The 20,826-nt window shown below is 40.3% G+C and overlaps 1 long non-coding RNA gene across 1 annotated transcript in view; it reads left to right on the top strand.

Annotated features, from left to right (window-relative positions):
- Positions 1 to 11,136: 11,136 nt before the first annotated feature.
- The window catches only part of LOC132345787 (uncharacterized), a 203,568-nt gene continuing 193,878 nt past the window's right edge, over positions 11,137 to 20,826 (top strand). Inside the window, exon 1 of the long non-coding RNA XR_009495340.1 lies at positions 11,137 to 11,281. This is a non-coding gene — a long non-coding RNA (uncharacterized lncRNA). The remainder of the gene's footprint in view (positions 11,282 to 20,826) is intronic.

Genomic DNA, 20,826 nt, shown 5'->3' with positions numbered 1-20,826 from the left:
AGACTATTTACAGAGGAATTATGAGGGAGAAAGTTTTTTGTTTTTAAATTATTTGTTTATTTGATTTCTGCCTCAGCTGGGTCTTTGTTGCTGCATGCGGGCTTCCTGTAGCTGCGGACTACTCTTCGCTGCAGCGCAGGGGCCTCTCACTGCTGTGGCTTCTCTTGTGGAGCACAGTTGCAGGTGCAAGGGCTCAGTTGCTGTGGTGCACGGACTTAGTTGCCCCTTGGTATATGGGATCTTCCTGGACCACAGATCAAACCCATGTGCCTGGCACTAGCAGGTGGATTCTTAACCACTGGACTCCTCAGGAAGTAATATTTAATCTGAGACCTGCAGTATTTGTAAGAGGTAAGGCAGACCAAGAATAGGGGAAGGGCATTCTAAGCCAAATTTCTGAGATTTTATTTTCTCCCCAAATGTGGTGACCTAATAGAAAGGGAAAATAAAAGCATGTATACTACCAATATTTATTATTATTATATATTAAATATGATAAAATTATTTATGTTCTGAATCAGTGGTTTTATGACTTTTTTGGTGTGGCTAATTAAGCATATGTAACTAGATGCCATTTAACCTTTTAGAGCAGGGATCAGCACACTTTTGTCTTAATGGGAAAGTGGTAAATATTTTAAGCTTTGCCAGCCATCCAATCTCTGCCACAACTACCCATTTCTGTTGTTGTAGTGTGGAAACAGCTATAAGCAATATGTCAATGAATGAGCATTGGCTATGTTTCAATAAAACTTTATGAACAGTGAAATTTGAATTTCATATTTTTTTCATGTGTTATGAAGTATTATTGTCTGATTTTTTCAGTGAATTAAAAATGTAAAGCTATTTTTAGCTTATGGGCGATCCCAAAACAGTTGGTGGGATGAATTTACCTGGTAAGTCATAATTTGCGGACCCCTGTTTTTGGTCTCACAAAGACAGAGAGATTATTCTTTGCTGGTACAATGGGAGGATATTTTCTCTACCAACCACCTAGGGTGGTGATGAGTGAAAGACATTTGTCATTGAAGTTTTTTGCATAGGACATGTTCAGATGTGATATACTGTCATTTGACATTCAGAAAAATTATTGAATTATCCATAGTAGCAGGATGCACACTTTTACTGAGAGCTAATGAGAAATTTATCTTTTCAAGGAATAATTTTTGCTGAAGGAAGAAAAAATATGAATGTACTTTGCAAAGTAATAGTAAAGTATGATTCTATTATTCCTAATATTTCTAGGACACTGGTTGATAGGTTAAGTAATTTCTTAAGTAGAGAAGGGACTGAGCAGATTACATCCACTATTGGACTTTATTTTTACTCCTCTACTTGAACTTATCATTTTCTGTTTTATGTAGATGGTTTATTGGATAGACTGGACTGAGAGGGTACAGTGAGGAATCAGCTTCATTATTTTCTAAACACTGCCTTTAGCAAGACTCTTTGGATCACCTTCCCCAATTCAGAGGATTTCTTTGGTGAATCTCGGACACTTTCAGGTATTTGAACAGTCTCATTATTAGGTATTATCAGTTTGTGTACAAACCAAATCAAAACTTTAATTGCTCATCTAAGTCAGGGTTTCTCTCTATCCAACTTCTTCCCCCAGGCCTGACCACTGAGTCCTAGTCCCCCAGTGGGAAGGGCAACACGGTTCATGTTTCAATTGTGCTTGTTCCACCTGGTCCTTCCTTTCACGCTGCTGCTTATGGCACTTCTAGAGTTGAGCAGAGAACATGTATAAGTGTACTTGTGTGTGTGTGTGTGTGTGTGTGTGTATGTGCTGAATTTAAAGAGAAAGGGTATACTTTCTTTGGTATTACTTCTCTGATGCTGGGTCAGTTTGATTGCTGGTGCTTTCTTTCATGACGAGGATAACCTTCTGGCTCTTCCCTACCAAGGAGCACTTTAATGACTCTTTGGATATCCCATGAGGAACAAGTGCTGCCCTCTCAGGCTACTGACATCCCCTTAGTGCCTGTCCACTGGCAGTGCACTCCTGTGTTCCCTTTGTCCTAACTCAGCTACCATTCTGTGTGCTCACCTGCCCACCCTCCCTGCAACACTCTGGATTTGTTTTCCCCAGTCTCCCTGAAGGATTATCTTGTGGGCACTTCATGGGATGTGAGGAGAGTGAGTGGATATTTGTTGGAGGATGACTCTGTTTCCACAAATACCCTTCAAAGTGTATTCTCTCTTCCTTATTGTATCTCTGGGCTTCCTTTATCCTGGGTATGTGATGACCCAAGAGCTACTACCGGACAGGATACCAATTTCTTCAGAGGTGTGTCTAGTACAATTGTTTTGTGTATGGACCTTAATTGCCCATGATCATCAGGTTTCCATGAGACAAGAAACACTGCATATAAATTGCTATTTCACCTATATATGGTTATTTGTTGTATTTCCCTGTTGTATTGCCCCATATTGCATTTATAAGCTACTTGAGGGTAAACTTCCTTGAATTTTCATCAGTTTTAATACTTGTTCAATGGATCATTGAGTAAGCAGACATTCAGTCCCTCCTCATTACTAAGTAAATGGGAATTGGAATCAGTGGGCTGATTCATTCATTTAGTATTGAATGCCTACTATGTCGGAGAAGGCAATGGCAAGCCACTCCAGTATTCTTGCCTAGAAGATCCCATGGATGGAGGAGCCTGGTAGGCTGCAGTCCATGGGGTCGCTACGAGTTGGACACGACTGAGCGACTTCACTGTCACTTTTCACTTTCATACCATGGAGAAGGCAATGGCAACCCACTCCAGTGTTCTTGCCTGGAGAATCCCAGGGACGGGAGAGCCTGGTGGGCTGCCGTCTGTGGGGTCACACAGAGTTGGACACGACTGAAGCGACTTAGTAGCAGCAGCAGCAGCCTACTATGTGCCAAGTTTTGTATTATAGTAAGTTCTGGGGATATAGCAGACCAAAAAGGCATCACCCATGACTTTCAGGATTTATTTTGGTGGAGGAGATATATATTAAACAACCACAAGAATATACAGTTAATTTCAAATTTTTGTGTGTGCTGTGAAATGACAGTGCAGAGTCTTGTCAGAGCGTATAAATGGGAACCGAATTGAAATTGGGGTGATGAGTATCTTAGTATGTGGCATTAGAGAACTGGAGGATTTGTAAGAGTTAAGGCAGGCCAGAAATGGGGAGAAGCATTCTAAGCAAAAGAAAGAGCATGTGCATAGACCTTACTGCAGGGAAAAAGTTGGTGTTTTAGAGGATGCGTTCAAGGAAGTAAGAGAAGGTAAGTGTAGCAGATCCTGAATTGGGAGAAAGAGTGGGGTGAGCTGAGGGTAGAGAAGTAGTTCAGAGTTTGACCTTATAAGGAATACAGGCCATGAGAAAGGGTTTGGATTTTATCTTCAGAGCAATGGGAAGCTTTTGGCGGGTTTAAAGCACCCTATTTGCATGCTCAGGTGGTTCAGATTCAATAACTTTTTTGGTATAAGGGTCATAGTTAATAAATACAGGAAGGGTGCCTTATCAACAGAAGTCAGTGCCTGTTTTAGTCTCATAAATGTCCTGCAGATCCCACTGCATTCTGTGAAGACAGTCTTCGAAAACACACCTCATTCTCTGCTAGTCGGAGACTGCATTTGATCATACAGATGGAGTTGTGTTCAAAGGACAGTCTATTGCTCTGCGGAAACAGTGCGGAGCAATCCTGCAGATTTCAGATAACCTAATGGCGAGAATTCTCTTCTTTCAGTGGGAAACCATAGCAACATGCCACTTAGGAGGCACACTATATAATCTATCTGTTCTTCAGTTAGTATTTTGCAGTCCAGAAATAGTCATCACTGCCTAATGTGAGTATGCAAAGGTCAAGGCAAATATAAGCCCTAGTGACAGTACACTTCTCCCTCTAACCACGGGGTGGGGGTGGGGAACTGTACCTTCTCTGAGATGCAGGATCAAGCGAATGGGAGCCAGGAAGGAGGAAGAAATTTGAGCTAGTAGCTTAGCAGTTCAGCACAACTTGTAGGCTGATCCTCAGTCTCAAAGAATGGGGCTGTGGTCGATAGAACTGGATCTTTTTTCCAAAACCTCACATACAGTCAGACTCAGTACCCCTGGGTACAGTTCTAATTAAACTGCAAGATTTATGGTTCAGAGAGTTTATGTCCCAGCACCTTTTGTGATTTCAAAAACACTCCCTATCTTGCTTTAGGTGCAAAATAATAATCTATTAATTCTCCAATGAATACATAAGTGATTGAGGAATTTAGAGAGCCAAAGCTGCCAGCTTGGTATCCATCAGTGTGTACTGGTTAGAAGGGTCTTTGCTAAAAAACAGGCAGAAATGGTAAGAACTTTAGGGATGGGGATTCAAGAGAGTTGTCACAGTATTATTTCAGTTAGTATTTGATCAGTGAAAAATGGTAAAACTCTATAGAAAAGAAAGAGAAAAGCAAAAGGAAAAAAAATCTTCTGGGGTCTTCTGCATGGCTGGTAAGACATCTAGATATGTTTTGTTTTGATGAGAATCACATCTTAAAGTGCAATTTTCTTCTCCTTTCTTTCTTTAACTAGGCTCTCTGCCCCCCTCCCCTTGTCTTTCTCCTTGTGATCTCAGTGCTACTTGCATTTCCTTTAATTTTTTTTTTTTTTTCACTTTTAGCTGTTCTGGGTCTTCACTGCTGCCCAGGCTCCTCTAGTTGCAGAGAGCAGGGGCCACTCTGTAGTTTTGGCACTCAAGCTTCTCATTGCAGTGGTTTCTGTGTTGCAGAGCGTGGGCTCTAGGCCATGCAGGCTTCAGTAGTTGTGGTCAGAGCTCTAGAGCACAGGCTCAACAGCCGTGGCACACGAACTTAATTGCTCCGCGCAAGTGGGATCTTCTCTGATCAGGAACTGAACCCACGTCTTCTGCATTGGGAGGCGGATTCTTTAGCAGTGAACCACCAGAGAAGACCTTGCCTTTTTAATTTTTAGTGCTTTGTGCTGGCTTCATTTTGTGAAGTGTCTCCCCAAGAAACCCATCTGTAAGGTCTCCATGTGTCCTCTATCCATCAGCTTCTCCCTAAGCCAAGCATTACAAAGCTTAGTTGCTAAGAGTATTTACTTCCCACCCTTGTTGACTTACATCCCCAATGTGTCAAGGGCTCACCAAAAAGACCTTTTTAAAAGAGATCGTGCAGTTACATGGGCATGATACCATGATGGAGCCCTAGGGGAAAAGGTAACTCTCCTGCAGTATAGAATGGCATTTGCTTTAGGTCTGTACCTAAGATAGGCAGAGGGAGAAAGAGAAGTCAGAGCTCCTGGAAGTGATGCCCAGAGGTGTTTAACTTGATTCATTCATTCATTTGTCCCTTCCTTCTTTCACCATTCAACAAATATTCCTTGAGTACCTATGTGTCAGGTGGTGTGCCAAGTACTGCGGATATAGCATAGACCTGAATAGACATAGTTTCTATCAGAAGATAGTTCATGGTCTTGTTGGCTGCATCCTGCAGGCATTCATGCCTTGTAATTGTTTAGCGGAGAGTCTGGAGAAAGAACCCAGGACAGTGACAGAGACATCAATGGGGTTATCAGATAGAGACTCTTACAAGTCGAAAGCAAAGTCCTAGAATGACAGCTCACTGTGTACAGCCGCTGGCAGACAGGACACAGCAACAGTGTTCGCTACTGGGGAGGGAGAAAGGGGGTGTAAGAAGGAGGCTACCAGTTACAGGGGGAATGGACAGCAGTTTGGCTTATCAGTTATCAGGGAGACCAGAAGCTGGGGCAGGGGCCATGCATGTAGGCAGTTACTGATTAAGCCCTATAATAAAGAGGATTGGATAGTAATGTGAATAGGTGTACGCTGAGCAGGGAATGTACAGAGAGCAAGAGAATAGCCATCTTAAGTGACTTGATCATACAGTTTGCTATGAAAACCAAATAGCAATACTACACACTATGATATGGACAGTGAGCCTTGGCCATGTGGATTTTATGTGAGAAATAAACTTCTTTTGGAATTAAGCTACTGAGATTTTCCAGTTGTCACTGTGGCATAGCTTATCTTATCATAACTAGCAGACTGTACCTGGATAAGAGGAATTATACCTGCCTAAATTGTCTCTCAAGCCTTTTTTTCATGTTTCAGGAAGAAAGATATTTTCAGAGGCCAGGATTCTTTCCTCAAATTGGTCTCTATTTGGCCACAATATTGTAGAAATCAGCCTTCCCTTGCCTCCATCTCATCAAAAAAGAAAGCTCAGGTGGATATTCCTGCTGCTTACCTTATGTATAATGGAATCCTCCTGCAATTTGGCTAAACTTGGCATCTGAAGAAATTTCACATCATCCGTTCTCAGCAACCATGGAGCAAGTTCTGTTTCTTTTCGGCTTCAATGCTTCTGCCTGATGCTAAGACAGCTGAGTAATTTTTCCCCTACCTATTGCCCTTCCAAAGCACAAAAGCTGCTTTCACTTTAACATTAATGAGTTACTCATCCGACGTAACTAGTTCTAGCAAGTAAATTACCGGCAGCTGCCTATCAGCAGGGCTAAGTGATTATAAAGATTTTATTTACAATGAAATTGAGCTAGTTTCTTATACCATACAGGCTGTCTCTTTGCTGCATCAACCAGAAGGGGGCAATATAAGAACATGGTTTGCTTATCCCTAACTGTACAAACTCTGAAGAATCTGCATTTTAGAATTTTTTTTTTTTTATTAGAAATCACACCAAGTGCTTTGTGAACTTACTTTTACATATATTTCCAGGGCTGAAAAATTCCAGGGCATTAAAAAAGAACCCTGCAACATATACAAGAGATGTTTAATAGACTTCATTTAAACTCTAGGAGACCAAAGTGGAAGTTTTCTAGCAAAGATCGGGTAAAAAGTTGACTGGAGGAAGACCAGGCAAACGAGTTTAAGTCCAAAGTGTCCTTGCTCGGCTTCTACTTTTGGTGGAGTAGTTATTAGAGGGTTGAAAACTTCTATTTGTAGAATTTGGCTTTCTCATATTCTCCCTCTGACTGGAGGCAGCTAACACTCAGCAGTCCTTTAAAAAGGAATCCTAAATCAGCACTAATTTAGCATGTTCACGAGCACCAACCACGAGTTATTTTGGAATAGGAATGCTGAATCTGACAGGTGTGGAGGGGCGAATAGTGATTCTTAGTTTGCCGATGAGAAGCTGAGTGTCATCTCATCTCTACACTTCAGTTATCTTCCCTCTTAAATGAGAGGCTCAGATAAAATAACCCCTGGCGTCTGTTCTGTGTTTAAATATCTATGATTCTAGAGTCAAGCATGATTATTCTACCACGACTATTACAACTATTACTGGAAATGTCATATACTGAATTATTCGTGTGTACCAGCCGTTGTGTTAAGCATTTCACATTCCTGTTCTGTAATCTTGAAGCAATGCTACGAGGTGATACTATCACTGATTTTGTAGGCGTGAAAGTTGAGCATCAGAGAAGTTAAAGGAATTGTCGAAGGTCACAAAGCTAGCAAGTGGGGAAGACATGATCCAAACCCAAATATTCTGACTCCTGAGTCCCTACTCTTGACCATTACCCCATGATTTTTTTTCTTTTTCACCGCTCTTGCCTCTTTAACATTCATAGGCTTGGCACCAGGTTACAGCGATTGCTCTCTCTTTGGCCTCTAGCCTTTGCTTCTCTGTTCTTTCCATTTTTCATGCCTCATAATGCCCTCTTCCTGGCTCTCCAAATATAACTCACCCTTCAAGTTCTAGTTTATACCTTCTCTCTTGCCTGACCACTCTATCCCATACTAATCTGCTTTTCTTCTGGGGTTTTATAGCATTTATAACTCATTCCATGAAATTTGGACTTGATAACATCTCTTATTTTGCTCTGTGTTTTAAATAAGTTAGTCTTGTCAACATTAACTACACTGCAAAGCTCCTGAGGATGAAGGATACATCTTAGTCTTTTTAATCTCCTGCTATGAAGAGTGTGGGCAGGGTTGCATAACCAGTTGTGGATCAATAACTTCTTCTTATTTGTTAGAGACAGACCTCAGGCAAAAATGATCCCCTTTGCTTCTGAAAGTTACAGCATTCTCTGAGAAAAAGTGCTTTCTAGTCTTGCTTTTTATAAAAACCTATGAAATTGCAAACCTTTCTGGGAAATTTAGTCAACTATTTCACAAGTTTAACAATCAGAAATAATTATTGTTATTAACATTATACAAATAGTTAATGTGTTACCAGCTGCATTCTTTGCATTGAGCTATTGTTTTATGTGATTATTTTATACTCACAACAGCACTAGGAGGTAGGTAAGTATTCCCCACTTTAGAGAGAGTATAACAGGTTCAGAGGATTGTTGTTGTTCAATCGCAAAATCGTGTCCAACTCTTTGCGACCCCATAGATTGCAGCATTCCAGGCTTCCCTGTCCTTCACCATCTCCTGGAGCTTGCTCAAACTCATGTCCATCGAGTCGGTGATGCCATCCAACCATCTCATCCTCTGTCGTCTCCTTCTCTTCCCACCTTCAATCTTTCCCAGCATCAGGATCTTTTCCAATGAGTCAGTTTTTTGCATCAGGTGGCCAAAGTATTGGAGTTTCAGCTTCAGCATCAGTCCTTCCAATGAATATTCAGGACTGATTTCCTTTAGGATGGACTGGTTGGATCTCCTTGCAGTCCAAGGGACTTTCAAGAGTCTTCTCCAACACCACAGTTCAAAAGCATCAATTCTTCAGCACTTAACTTTCTTTACAGTCCAACTCTCACATCCATACATGACTACTGGAAAAACCATAGCTTTGACTAGATAGACCTTTGTTGGCAAAGTAATGTCTCTGCTTTTTAATATGTTGTCTAGGTTGGTCATAGCTTTTCTTCCAGGGAGCAAGGCCTTAGAAATAGCTGAGACAAGAAGAGAAGAAAAAGGCAAAGGAGAAAAGAGAGACTGATTAATTCATATTATATATAAGGCCTCACAGAGCTGGTGAGAAGAAGTGGAATAGCTACAGCTTTTTTTTTTAAACCAAAAAATCCTGGGTCTGCCTTTTCTAGATCTGGCCTATTTGTACCATGTTGTGAACTAGACTGTTTCTACAATGGAAGATGTGGGGCTGTTTTTCATCTATACCCATTCTACTCTGTATGGAAAGTGACCTAGGATTTCATTCACTGGACTGTTTAAAAATTCCTGTATTAGATTATGCCTCTCTATCCAAGTGTCCAGTGGCATATTGTGGTATTGTAGTGGGCTGAATTATGGTTCCCATTGGCACCCCACTCCAGTATTCTTGCCTGGAGAATCCTATGGACAGAGGATCCTGGTAGGATGCAGTCCATGGGGTTGCAAAGAGTCGGATGACTGAGCGACTTCCTTTTCACTTTTTACTTTCATGCATTGGAGAAGGAAATGGCAACCCACTCCAGTGTTCTTGCCTGGAGAATCCCAGGGACGGGAGAGCCTGGTGGGCTGCCATCTGTGGGGTCGCACAGAGTTGGACACGACTGAAGCGACTTCGCAGCAGCAGCAGAGATGCCTACCTCCTTATTCCCAGAACCCATGAAGACTGCCAGTGTTGCAAAGACATTTTGGATGTATGATTAAGTTAAGGGCCTTGATATGGGAAGATTGTCATGTATTATCCTGTGGATCCTAAAGATGATCACCATGGTCTTTATAAGTGGGAGGCAAGAACAACAGAGGTAGAGAAGGCTGTGTGATAATGGAGCAGGTATTGGAGTGATGCCACAGGAGCCAAGGAATTTACAGCCTTATATCCTGGAAGAGGCAAGGAATGGATTCTCTCTGGAGCCTCTAGAAGGAGCAAGCTTTTCCAAGACCTTTATATTAGTCCTTTAAAACTCATTTTGACTTCTGACCTCCGAACTGTAATAAGAGAATACATTTTTGTTGTTTTAAGTATGTGGTAATTTGTTATGGCAGCCACAGGGGACTAATGCACTAAGACAGAGTTCTGTGGATTTACCCATGTCCAGAGGCTGAGGGTCAAGACTGAGACCAACTGCTTGTACTACACCCATACTCTCCCCAATCCAGAAGAGATGAATCCATCTGAAAGTTTTGAATAAATAAGAGTCCCAGCCCTAAATGCCCTCCAGTGTCTGAGCAGTAGTAATTGGGCAGTACAAGAAAAATGTAAAACCAAAGTCACAGTCCACTTGCAATTTTCTTTATTCTGGAAAGGAGGGAAAGACTGATGGAACATGATATCATAATGTACCATGGAATGGGATGGACTTTTAACATTTAGGTGGTTTTATAGAAGCTGGCTTTTGTTTGTTTGTTTATTTTCTTAGTAGGATTTTTCCTGCTTGGATTTAAATGTCTGTTTTCAGATAGTAGCACTGCTGCACCAATAGCCTCACCACCACCACCACCAATGAAAAACGAACACCAGAAGATGCTGCTGTTTGACGTCCTTAAGCTGCCTGGTTTTTGTCTGTAAGCAGTGGAATGTAAATGTTGCTGACTCTGCTTTTAGGTACCAATATCATGCATTCCTTTAAACCAGGTGGTAAATATCCACCTGCAAGGCGCCTTTGGTTTTATAGGGAAGTGAATCATGCTGAACTACTTGAATTTGACCATGAGAAGCAGAATCCATAGTTGTTAAGAATTTTTTTAAAGGAATTAGTAGAGTAAACCTTTGATGAAATCTTTTCTGGGGACATGCCAGTGAGGTCATCCATCAAGACTACCCCATTCCTTTTGTTTCACAGAGCTTAGCTGCTAAATCAGAGTCTGAGAATTGTGACCAACCTTATGAAAGCATCTGCAAGCCATTTAACACAATTACTAACAGCAAATTTTAACTTAATGAGCTCTCAAGTTCCTGGTCTATAACCTTGAACAACTCACTGAGCTTCTCTGAGCTACAGTTTCTTCATCTATGAAATGAGGTTGATTATGATTTCTCACATACATAAAAGTGTTACCAAAGAATCTAGTATAAAGGGGCTAGTCAAGACCTTTTCGGTTATAAATAGCAGAAATACAATTCAAACTTATTAAGCAAAAGGAATATGTTTTACATAACTAAAAATCAAGGCCAGACCTGGATTTTGGTATTGCTTGATTCTGCAATTCAAAGAATGTGATTACAAAGAGGGACCCATTTGTGAGGTAGATTCTTTCCTTGCAGAGGGCAACGATTGCTTAGCAACCCCTAGGAAGGAAAGAAACATCTTTCTCTAAGAGCACTGGCTGAATGGTCCTAGGGAGCTCCTGCCTTGGCTTCTCTGTGTGCACTTGAACCCTGATATCTGTAAACTGAGGGATGGATGTGCTCTGATTGGCCAGGTATGGGTCTCATGATCTTTCAAATGTTTTTTGTTTGCAGGAGACAGAAAATTCAATTTAAACTACCTCAAACAATAAAAGGGAATCAAATGGCTCACACAGATTTGATTTCAGGTGGGATTCAGCCTACAAACAGAGTCATCAGGGTGATCCCTGATTTCTCCCCACCTCTCCATGCTGTGTCCCATATTGTTAATTTCATTCTCAGGCTCCGTACATGACCCTGGCAACTAGAGTTTCTCTCTTTGCCGAATCAAAATGATTTTATTTCTCACACTGCTTCAGGCTGAGAGCACTCTTTCAGTGCTCCCACACAATTTCTAACTTTTGTCCATCCTATTAATGGCTGGCATTGGGTCACATGCCTCCTCCTGTGGTCTGAAGGATGGAATATATCAATTGCATTAAGCAAGCATAGCTTGCTTATTCAGCTAGGATACGACTAAGAATGGGAAGATGCGTGTTCCATAAAGAATTTCAGGGTAATATTGGTGAGGAAGGGAGTTAAATGATGGATAGAAGTGTATTATGGTGACACAAACTCAGTGCAGGCTACTAGGAATGCCTTTCTCACTCATAAGCCAGATCTCAGTACTAGACAGAAGGTGAAGGGATGTATATAAGGTAGACAAAGCAACAGGTATCCGTGACAGGTATCCTAATATATGTTAGTTTGTTAGGATATTCTCATCCCATTCATGTTGTATAAACGGGGGTCCTAAAAGATGAAGTGATGCCTTTAAGGAAGCAGAGATAATAAATGGCTGAGCTGATACCAATATATTCATATATATATATTCCTTATGAAAACCAGTTATGGGAAGTAGCTATAAGGGCCAACTGTTCAGTTCAAGAAGTTGAGGGGAAAAAATGAACATAGAACTAAGGAGGCAGAGAAATGAAAGTACTGAGGATGAGAAAACAGTATTTCCAGATTTCCCAATTATATTTGAAAATGGAAATCCTCTGATAACCTTTTTTCTGGTGTTTTGCTTGAGGATCTATGGTCCGGAACTTGAAAAAGCACTTACGTCATTGACTCAACAGCTCTCCTGCGGCATGAGGTTTTTAGCCACTTCTAGCTGCCCTCTTAGCTAGGTAGGCCAGTTAGACAAGTGGCTTCTTTTTAGAATCTAATTCTCTTTGTTTTCTCTTTTCAATCATTCCTACTTTCTTTCATAAGAAGTGTCTATATCAATGTGTGGGAAACCACTTAACAATTCAATTCTTCTCAGAATAATTGAGGGTCAAGGATTATCAACACTAAAGAAAATGATTGCATTTCCTATGATCATACAAAACATGGCACTCTCAAAGTGGAAAAGATGAGTATGTCCAGAAAAGAGGTACTGAGGCTTTTGTCAGTGTGGAATTAGGAGTTGAGTCATTGGGTTGAGATCCTCTAGAGTAGGGAATAGGAACCCACTTCAGTATTCTTGCCTGAAAATTTCAGGGGCAGAGGAGCCTGGTGGGCTATAGTCCTTGGAGTCACAAAAAGCTGGACATGACTAAGTGACTGAGCACGCACATAGCACACTGGGTGGATAGACCAGACCATATGGGAACAGCAGGTGGACACAAGAGAGCTGCTAGAGTAACTAGGTAGAGGAAGAAGAGCCGGGCAGGCTGGACATGCTATTTATAGAGTATAATGGTAGATGGTAGGTCTTAGTCCCAGTTAGTATTTGAAAGGATGGCTATCAGTATGAAAGATAATACAGCAGCCAGGTGGTACCTGTTTAGAGATTTGGAAGTTTTGCCTTGATATCCTTTGTATCTGGCATAGTCTTAATGTAGTCAAGTCTTGCCACAGTAAAGTCTTAATGTTTCTTCAAAAAGTGAGGATTTAGAGATGTAGAGAGGCAGCTAGCATCACGGAGATTTGGTAGAGAATGGAGAGGGAACACATCTATAGGTAGGGTTTCCCAGATGCAGGACTTTCAGGGCTAGCACCAGGATGGTCCTGGGTACACCTGGATAGTTGGTCATCCTTTCCCACAGAGCCAAAAACTAAAGGTCTAATTCTGGGAGTACTAGCAGGAGTGGATGGCATTCCTTCTCAACTTCCTAGATGTCATATCTAGTTCAATACAAGGTCACCACTTGAGTCAGAGCACCTCTGGTTTGTGGCTCCTCTAGAATGAGAGATGAGGATTTTCTTAATCCTCAGATTTTTTTTCCCTCAGAAAATCAGTGATCAGATTTCATAACTAGAATGGCCATCAGAGATGATCAATATTGGTTGATTCTCAGTCACACCGAGTAGGACATATCATTTGGTTATTAATATAGGTGAGTTACCTAATTTACTTGTTTATCCCATTGGTGAAATGGTATAATAGTTCTTATACCAAAGGGCTGTTATAAAACCTTCATGATATAAAGTATGTGAAGCACTTACTACAGCACTAGGCTCATAGCAGTCAATCATTTACAGTAGGTAGATATTATTCTATGGTGAGGGCTTTCTATCTTCTGCTTATGTAGGTTTAATAATGACAGTATTTTCTTAACACAACTTTGGGTTTACCTCTAAGACAACAGAAGCTGTACCTGGTCCAGAAGACAAATGAATCTGATTAAGAAATAAGAAAAGCTGACGCATGAAATATGAGAAAATAAATTCACATTCAGAGTGTTTTAAGCACTCATTAAAGCCCAGACTGTACATTGTATGAATTATCAAAAAAGTAGCTAAAATCTAGAATACTTATGTGATTCTGAGATTTTATTGGGAAAAGATAACAATGAGACATAACATTTTATTTAAAATAATTTTGTTTAAAAGCTGCACTGATGTATCAGTAGAGTTAGAAGCCAAGCATTAGATGTAAGGCTTCTTAAAGACTGGAGAAAACAATTCCAGCCTCAAAGAATTTTTGTCAGTTCAATGTAGCTGTCTTTCCAATGACTTGACATTAATTAATGTTAACTTTGATGGGAATATAATTACTGTTTTCTTTCAAAACAAATATATTCATATTCACAAAAGCAGATCAACCAGGTGTTTATGAACCGGAAGTCTACTTCAGCATTAATTGGGAGGTTTGTTTGCTGAATTTTGCTCCCCTTTCTACTCCTAATTCTTTGAGGCCTTAAACAGGTAACTTATGCTCTTGGTTCATTAACTTCCTCACTTAATGTTTTTATTTTTATCTTTGTGGGGGATTAAATGACATATTAAGTGTTGATGACACAGGTCAATGGTTTCCAGTTAGGTGTGATTTTACTCCCTAGTGGACATGTGGCCATATCTGGAGACGCAGTTGGTTGTCATTAGGGCTGTGCTATGGGCAACTGATGGATGAAGGCAATAAATAATGAAAAACATCCTCAGTGAACAGGACAGGCCTCACGCTGCCCTCATCCTGCCATATTAAAGAATTACCATGATCATGAGATTAGTTGAAGATTTTTCTCTTTTTACCATTGAAGAATTAGGAAAAATATTATTTATGAGGATTCTCTGCTTTTTATCATCCTAAAATTTGTACATTCATTTGCAAACAGGATTTTTATGAGCAGACTAGAGAAGCATCCTCCTCCACTCCAGGCTCAATGCTGGGTGCTGGTGTGCAATGAAGAACCAAGAAGTTGTGGTCTGTGTCTTCACACAGTGTGGCCTTGTGGGTGAATCAGACAGTGACAAGTAAACAAAGAAATACTTAGCAAAATGGAAACACATTGTCATAAGGGAAAACAACAGGGAAGCCTCTCTGGAGAGGTGACAGCTGAGCTGAACCTTGAATGGTAAGATGGTTCTCGTCTTTCAAGCAGTGGTCCCCAACTTTTTTGGCACCAGGTGCAGGTTTCGTGGAAGACAGTTTTTCCATGGACTGAGGGTGGGGGATGGTTTCGACACGATGCAGTCACATTACATTTATTGTGTACTTTATTTCTATTATTATTACATCAGGTCATCAGACATTAGGTTCTGGAGGTTGGGGACCCCAGTTTTAAAGTTTTGAGTAGAAGGATATTCCAGGTAGTGGGATGAGTATGTTTACTGGTATTGAAGTAGAAAAGAACGTGGCATGTTAGAGGACCTGAAAAAAAGCTGTTATGAGTGAAATGTGTTCGTGAGAGGGAGAGGGGGTGAAATGAGGTCAGAATGAATAGAGAGCCAGCCACCGGAGCATGGGGGCTCTTTAAGGATCTTGGATCATTTTGTAAATACAAGGGAAAGCCATTGAGAGGATTTAAGCAAGGGCCTTAAATGTTGTTATTTATGATTTTAAAAGGATCCCGCTGATGTTCTAGGGAGAATGAATCGTACTGGGGCAAGGATAAGAGCAGAAAATCGATTAGAAGTTGATTGTAATAGTCCAGAGAAGAGATAATCATGGCCTGGATGTGGATAGTGGCAGTAGAGCTGAAGAAAAAGCTCATAGAATCCAGACACAGGTTAAAAGTAGAATAGATAAGACTTGATGAGAGAGTGCATAACTTTAGAGGAGTGTGAAGAAAATAGGAGAGTCAAGGATGGGTAGGTGCTGAATGGTGCCATCAGGTTAGATATCAGTGACAGAGGGGAGGGAGAGGTTATAGGGACCAGAAACCAGGAGTTCTGTTTTGGATCTGATAATACTGAGGTGCTTGTAACTCTTCTATTTTGAGATTCTAGTCAGGAGCTTAGAAGAGAAGTTAGGTTAGAGATATAATCTGGTAGTCACTTGTAAAGAGGTGTTAATTGAGGCCACAAGAAGTAGTAGGGGGTCTGGGACTGAGCACAGAGGGACTTAAATATTTTGAATCTGGCCCCCCAGATTGCAAAACATTGTGTGTTCACATTTATTAAAAATCTTGTTTTACCTTCCCTCTGCCCTTTAAGTTTCATAGTATCAGTCATGCTTCTTTTGCTAACTAGCTAATGGAATTCCAGTAATTAGACCTCAAACTCTAGCCCCTCCAATTGTTGGTGCAAGAAACCTTTATGCCACGAGGAGAAAAATTTCTACCTTATCTTGTCACTGACGAAAAGCAGATTCTGTTTTGCATCATATATTTCTCCTTGCAATAGATACTTTTAACAATAGCATCTTGTAAAACACTGAGACTTCACATATTGATAGGCCCTATGAGAATAACCTCTAACTTCTAAAATGTCTATAAATCTCCTTACTTTTTCTGGAGAATGTGTTGCCCCCTCCCCTGCAAATAATATTTCTGTTGACTTTACTTTTGAAGAAGTGTAAATATTCAAGAATTTTCTTTGTTAAACCAGGAGAATGTTCTTCCTCTGCATGTATGAAGGTACACCACCACCACCAAGAGAAACCTCAATCTCTGCTAATTTCTTATTTAAACAAAATATTTCAGAAATTAAAAAAAATTTAATTTAACAGACAGAACTAGCAAAGGAGGTTGAAGAGTCACCAGATTGGCCTGTGAAATACTAGAAGAGTGGAAGATCAGAGCGTAAATTTAGGAAAGAGTGTTTACAGAAATTGATCAGTTCTGGAGAGATGTCTGGAAAGGTATTGACTGAAAACAGCCAATAGATCTTTACAGCATGGAAGTGACTGGTGATCTTCATCTAACCAGTTTCGGTGAAATGGTGGAGATGGAGGCCAGTCTGGGTGAGGCTCTTTGGGAAGTGGGAAAGGCAAAGTAAGTCTGTGTGGAGGAAAAGGTATACAGCAGGTAGATTCAGGACTTGAAAGAGGCAGCATGTATCTTTTAAGCAGCAGGAAAGCAGCTTGTATCAGCATGTAACACATGATGATTTTGTAGGGCTTTCCATTTTCATTTCCAAGACTTCTATCTAGTCAGTTAGATAAGTCTTTTATCTCCATTTTTATTGATAAAGAAATAGATAATCAGTTACTTAGAGATATAAAGCAAGTCAGCACTGAGTAACAGAAGCCAGTGCTTGCAACTAGGTCTGCAAAAGCAAAGCCAGTGCCCCTTTTTCTTACAACACATATAAAAAGGGAAGCAATGTTTGGGAGAGGAGAAAGGAACCCAGGAACAAAGAATCAATACTCAGTGAACAAAATTCTCCACTCTAATGGAACCTACAGTTGGTTCCTACTTTTTGTAAGTGAATAAAATGGTGGATCGAACATGTCTAATTCTTTGTAGAGGAAAGGAGCCCTTAAGTTCATTGCATATTGAAAATGGTGTATTTCTAAAGGAAAATTTGAAGAATCACCATTTAGATAGCTGTAAATTCATGGCATCCAGCCCCATCATTTCATGGCAAATAGAAGGGGAAAAGAGGGAAGCAGTGACAGATTTCCTCTTCTTAGACTCTAAAATCACTGTGGATGGTGACTGAAGCTGTGAAAGCAGAAAACGACTGTTTCTTGGAAGGAAAACAATGACAAACCTGGATAGTGTGTTGAAAAGCAAAGACATCACTTTGCCGACAAAAGGTCCGTATCGTCAAGGATTTGGTCTTTCCCGTGGTCACATATGTTTGTGAGAGCTGGACCGTAAAGAAGGCAGAGTGCCAAAGAATTGATGCCTTCAAACTGTGGTGCTGGAGAAGACTCTTGAGAGTCCCTTGGACATCAAGGAGATCAAATCAGTCAATTTTAAAGGAAATCAACCCTGAATTCTCACTGGAAGAACTGATGCTGAAGTGCCAATATTTAGGTCACCTGATGAGAACAGCCAACTCATTGGAAAAGACCCTGCTGCTGGGGAAGATTGAGGGCAGAAGGAGAAGAGGGCATCAGAGGATGAGGTGGCTGGATGGTATCACTGATGCAATGGACATGAACTTGGGCAAACTCTGGGAGATGGTGAGGGAGAGGGAGGCCTGGCATGCTGTAGTCCATGGAGGCGCAAAGAGTCAGACACGACTGGGTGACTGAACAACAACAAGCAATGGAAGAAAATTTAAAACACTAAACTAGCATCTGAGACGCTCATCTTTCTTGTTTCAATGATACTGACAAGAAGTGCTGGGTCCTCCAGGTATCAGGATCTGATATACCTTTATGGTCTTACATGGTACATTTTGGTCACTCAGGAGTTCAATAGAAACACAGTGAGAAATTGTGTGAGCCAGATGTAGGAAATGCATCTGGTGAACTCTTGAGCACCTTGAGTTTAAAATAGAAATACCATTTTTTATGTCATATTCCTTGAATTTGACATAATTCAAATTTGACATAATTCAATTCCTTTTAAGATCAGAATATCTGAATTTGTTCAAGATGTAAAAATATTGAAATAAATTGCAACATATTCTACTGCTATTTCTTACCCTTGTATACATGCAGATGGAGCATGGAAGCTGTAAGAAATACCCAATTTAAAAAAAACTGGATTATTTTCTATTTTTAAAGCCTGAACACCTTGCTGGGATGGTGGTCCAGGTTTAGAAAGATCTAAAAAAGTTAGTTACAATATATTTTAAATGATGTCAGTTACGTACTGTATGATTCCAACTATATGACCTTCTAGGAAAGGAAAAACTATGGAGATTGAAAAGATCATTGGTTTCCAGGGGTTAAAGGAGAGGGAGAGATCAATAGGCAAAGCACAGAGGATTTTTAGGACAGTGAAACTTCTCTGTATGGTACTGTAATGATGGGTACATGTCAATATACATTTGTCCAAATCCATAGAATGTACAACACCGAGAGTAAACCCTAGGGTGGATGATGGACTTTGGGTGATTATCATGTGTCAGTATAAGTGCATCAGTTGTAACAAATGCACCACTCTGGTGGGGGATGTTGGTAGTGGGGAGGGTTATGCATGTGTTTGGGCAGGAGAGATGTGGGAAATCTCTGTACCTTCCCCTGTATTTTTAAATGAACCTAGAACTTGTCTAAAAATAATCCTAATTAAAAAATTGTCATTTTAAGTATTGTCTCCAGGGTAACATGTTGTCAGCTTCTTCCTGAGTTAGGTCACTTCCAGCCTAGTCTGACTCTCAAGGCTGCCTGTGAGCCAGTGCTCCTTGTTCTAAACACTAAAAGCTTTCTTTCTCTTTACTAGATCTGCACTCACAAACTTCATATTCTGCAATCAATTTGATCGACCTCAGAGCCCTATATATAGTCTGTCTACTTATTTATAGACTCCTAATGAACCCATTTAAAAATACTTTCTCTTGTGAAAATTTTAGTCATTTACAAATATAGACAGAACCCCTATATACTTTAAGAAAGTGAAAAGATCCCTGTGTACCCATCACCAGCTTCAACATTTACCAATTCATGACCAGTCATGTTTTCATCTAAACCTCGATCCATTACCTCTCCTTTCATATTAAAGAAATTCCCAGGTATCATATTATTGAGGCTATTTTTGCTTTAATTTACATCAGTAGATTTTCATATGCTTGCTTTACATGCATATAGTATATAATATACATTGTGTTCCCAAATAGCATACTTTTCTATCTGTTATCACCACTGTGGGAATTGTAATACATTTAAATTTTAAATTAATGTTTATTTACTTTTTAACAAGTAGTATGTGGTTCAAAGTTCTAAAGATTTGAAAAGATATTCATAAAAAGGCTGGTTTATGCATTGTTCATTGATAGTCTATGTATGTATAAAAGTACGTGTGTGTTTGTATGTGACAGAGAGATAAAATATTTTATATACTGTTTTTTTCATATAACAGTATGCCTTGGACATCTTTTCTTAACAAGATTTATAAAATGTGAGCTGCCTAATTATTGTTAAAGGCTGCTTAGCATTTCATTTTGTGATTCTACCTCAACTCATTTGTGTGCGTGTGTGCTAAGTTGCTTCAGTTGTGTCTGACTCTTTGCAACCCCATGGACTGTAGCCTGCCAGGCTCCTCTGTCCATGGGATTCTTCAGGTAAGAATACTGGAGTGGGTTGCCATGCTGTCCTCCAGGGGATCTTTCCAACCCAGGGACTGAACTCACATCTCTTATGTCTCCTGCCTTGGCAGGCGGGTTCTTTACCACTAGCGCCACCTGGGAAGGCCATAATTTGTTTAACCCACTTCTATTGCTGCACATGTATTTTCGATCTTTTGTTGCTGTATGATATATCTTGCATACATTCTAAGTCTGTAGTACAGTTTTTAAAATTGAATGCCTTGAGACCAATGTTCTGTGTACATTCTTTCTCTTTCTACCCATTCTTTGTTCTAGTCTCTTTGCCATAACTTCCCATCTATAGCCTCCTCACCACATTTTTGGCATGTGATTGAAAATCAAGGGCCATGCTTTGCTCTTAAGGCAGTAGTGCAGTGATGATCAGGAGGCTTAACTTTCTGCAGCTCAGCTGAGTCAGCTAAGCTGGCAGCACAGTGCATTGTAAGATACCAGAGCTGGGTAGTCTAAATTCAACCCTTTTATTTAATGGTAAACTGAGGCCTAGGAAAATTTCTGTTTCCCAGTTCCCTCAGATTCTTATCTTCTTACTCAAAGAGTCACAAAAAGACTGAAAAAAATCTGAATATATTTCATATTAAAGTGGAAGTGGAAGTCGCTCAGTCATGTCTGACTCTGTGACCCTGTGCACTGTAGCCTGCTAGGCTCTTCTATCCATGGAATTTTCCAGGCAGGAATACTGGAATGGATAGCCTATCCCTTCTTCAGG

The sequence above is a fragment of the Bos taurus genome, chromosome 7, assembly GCF_002263795.3.
Source record: "Bos taurus isolate L1 Dominette 01449 registration number 42190680 breed Hereford chromosome 7, ARS-UCD2.0, whole genome shotgun sequence".
In the NCBI taxonomy this organism is placed as follows: domain Eukaryota; kingdom Metazoa; phylum Chordata; class Mammalia; order Artiodactyla; family Bovidae; genus Bos; species Bos taurus.
The sequence above is the reverse complement of the archived record's forward strand: the minus strand, read 5'-3'. Positions and strand labels throughout refer to the sequence as shown.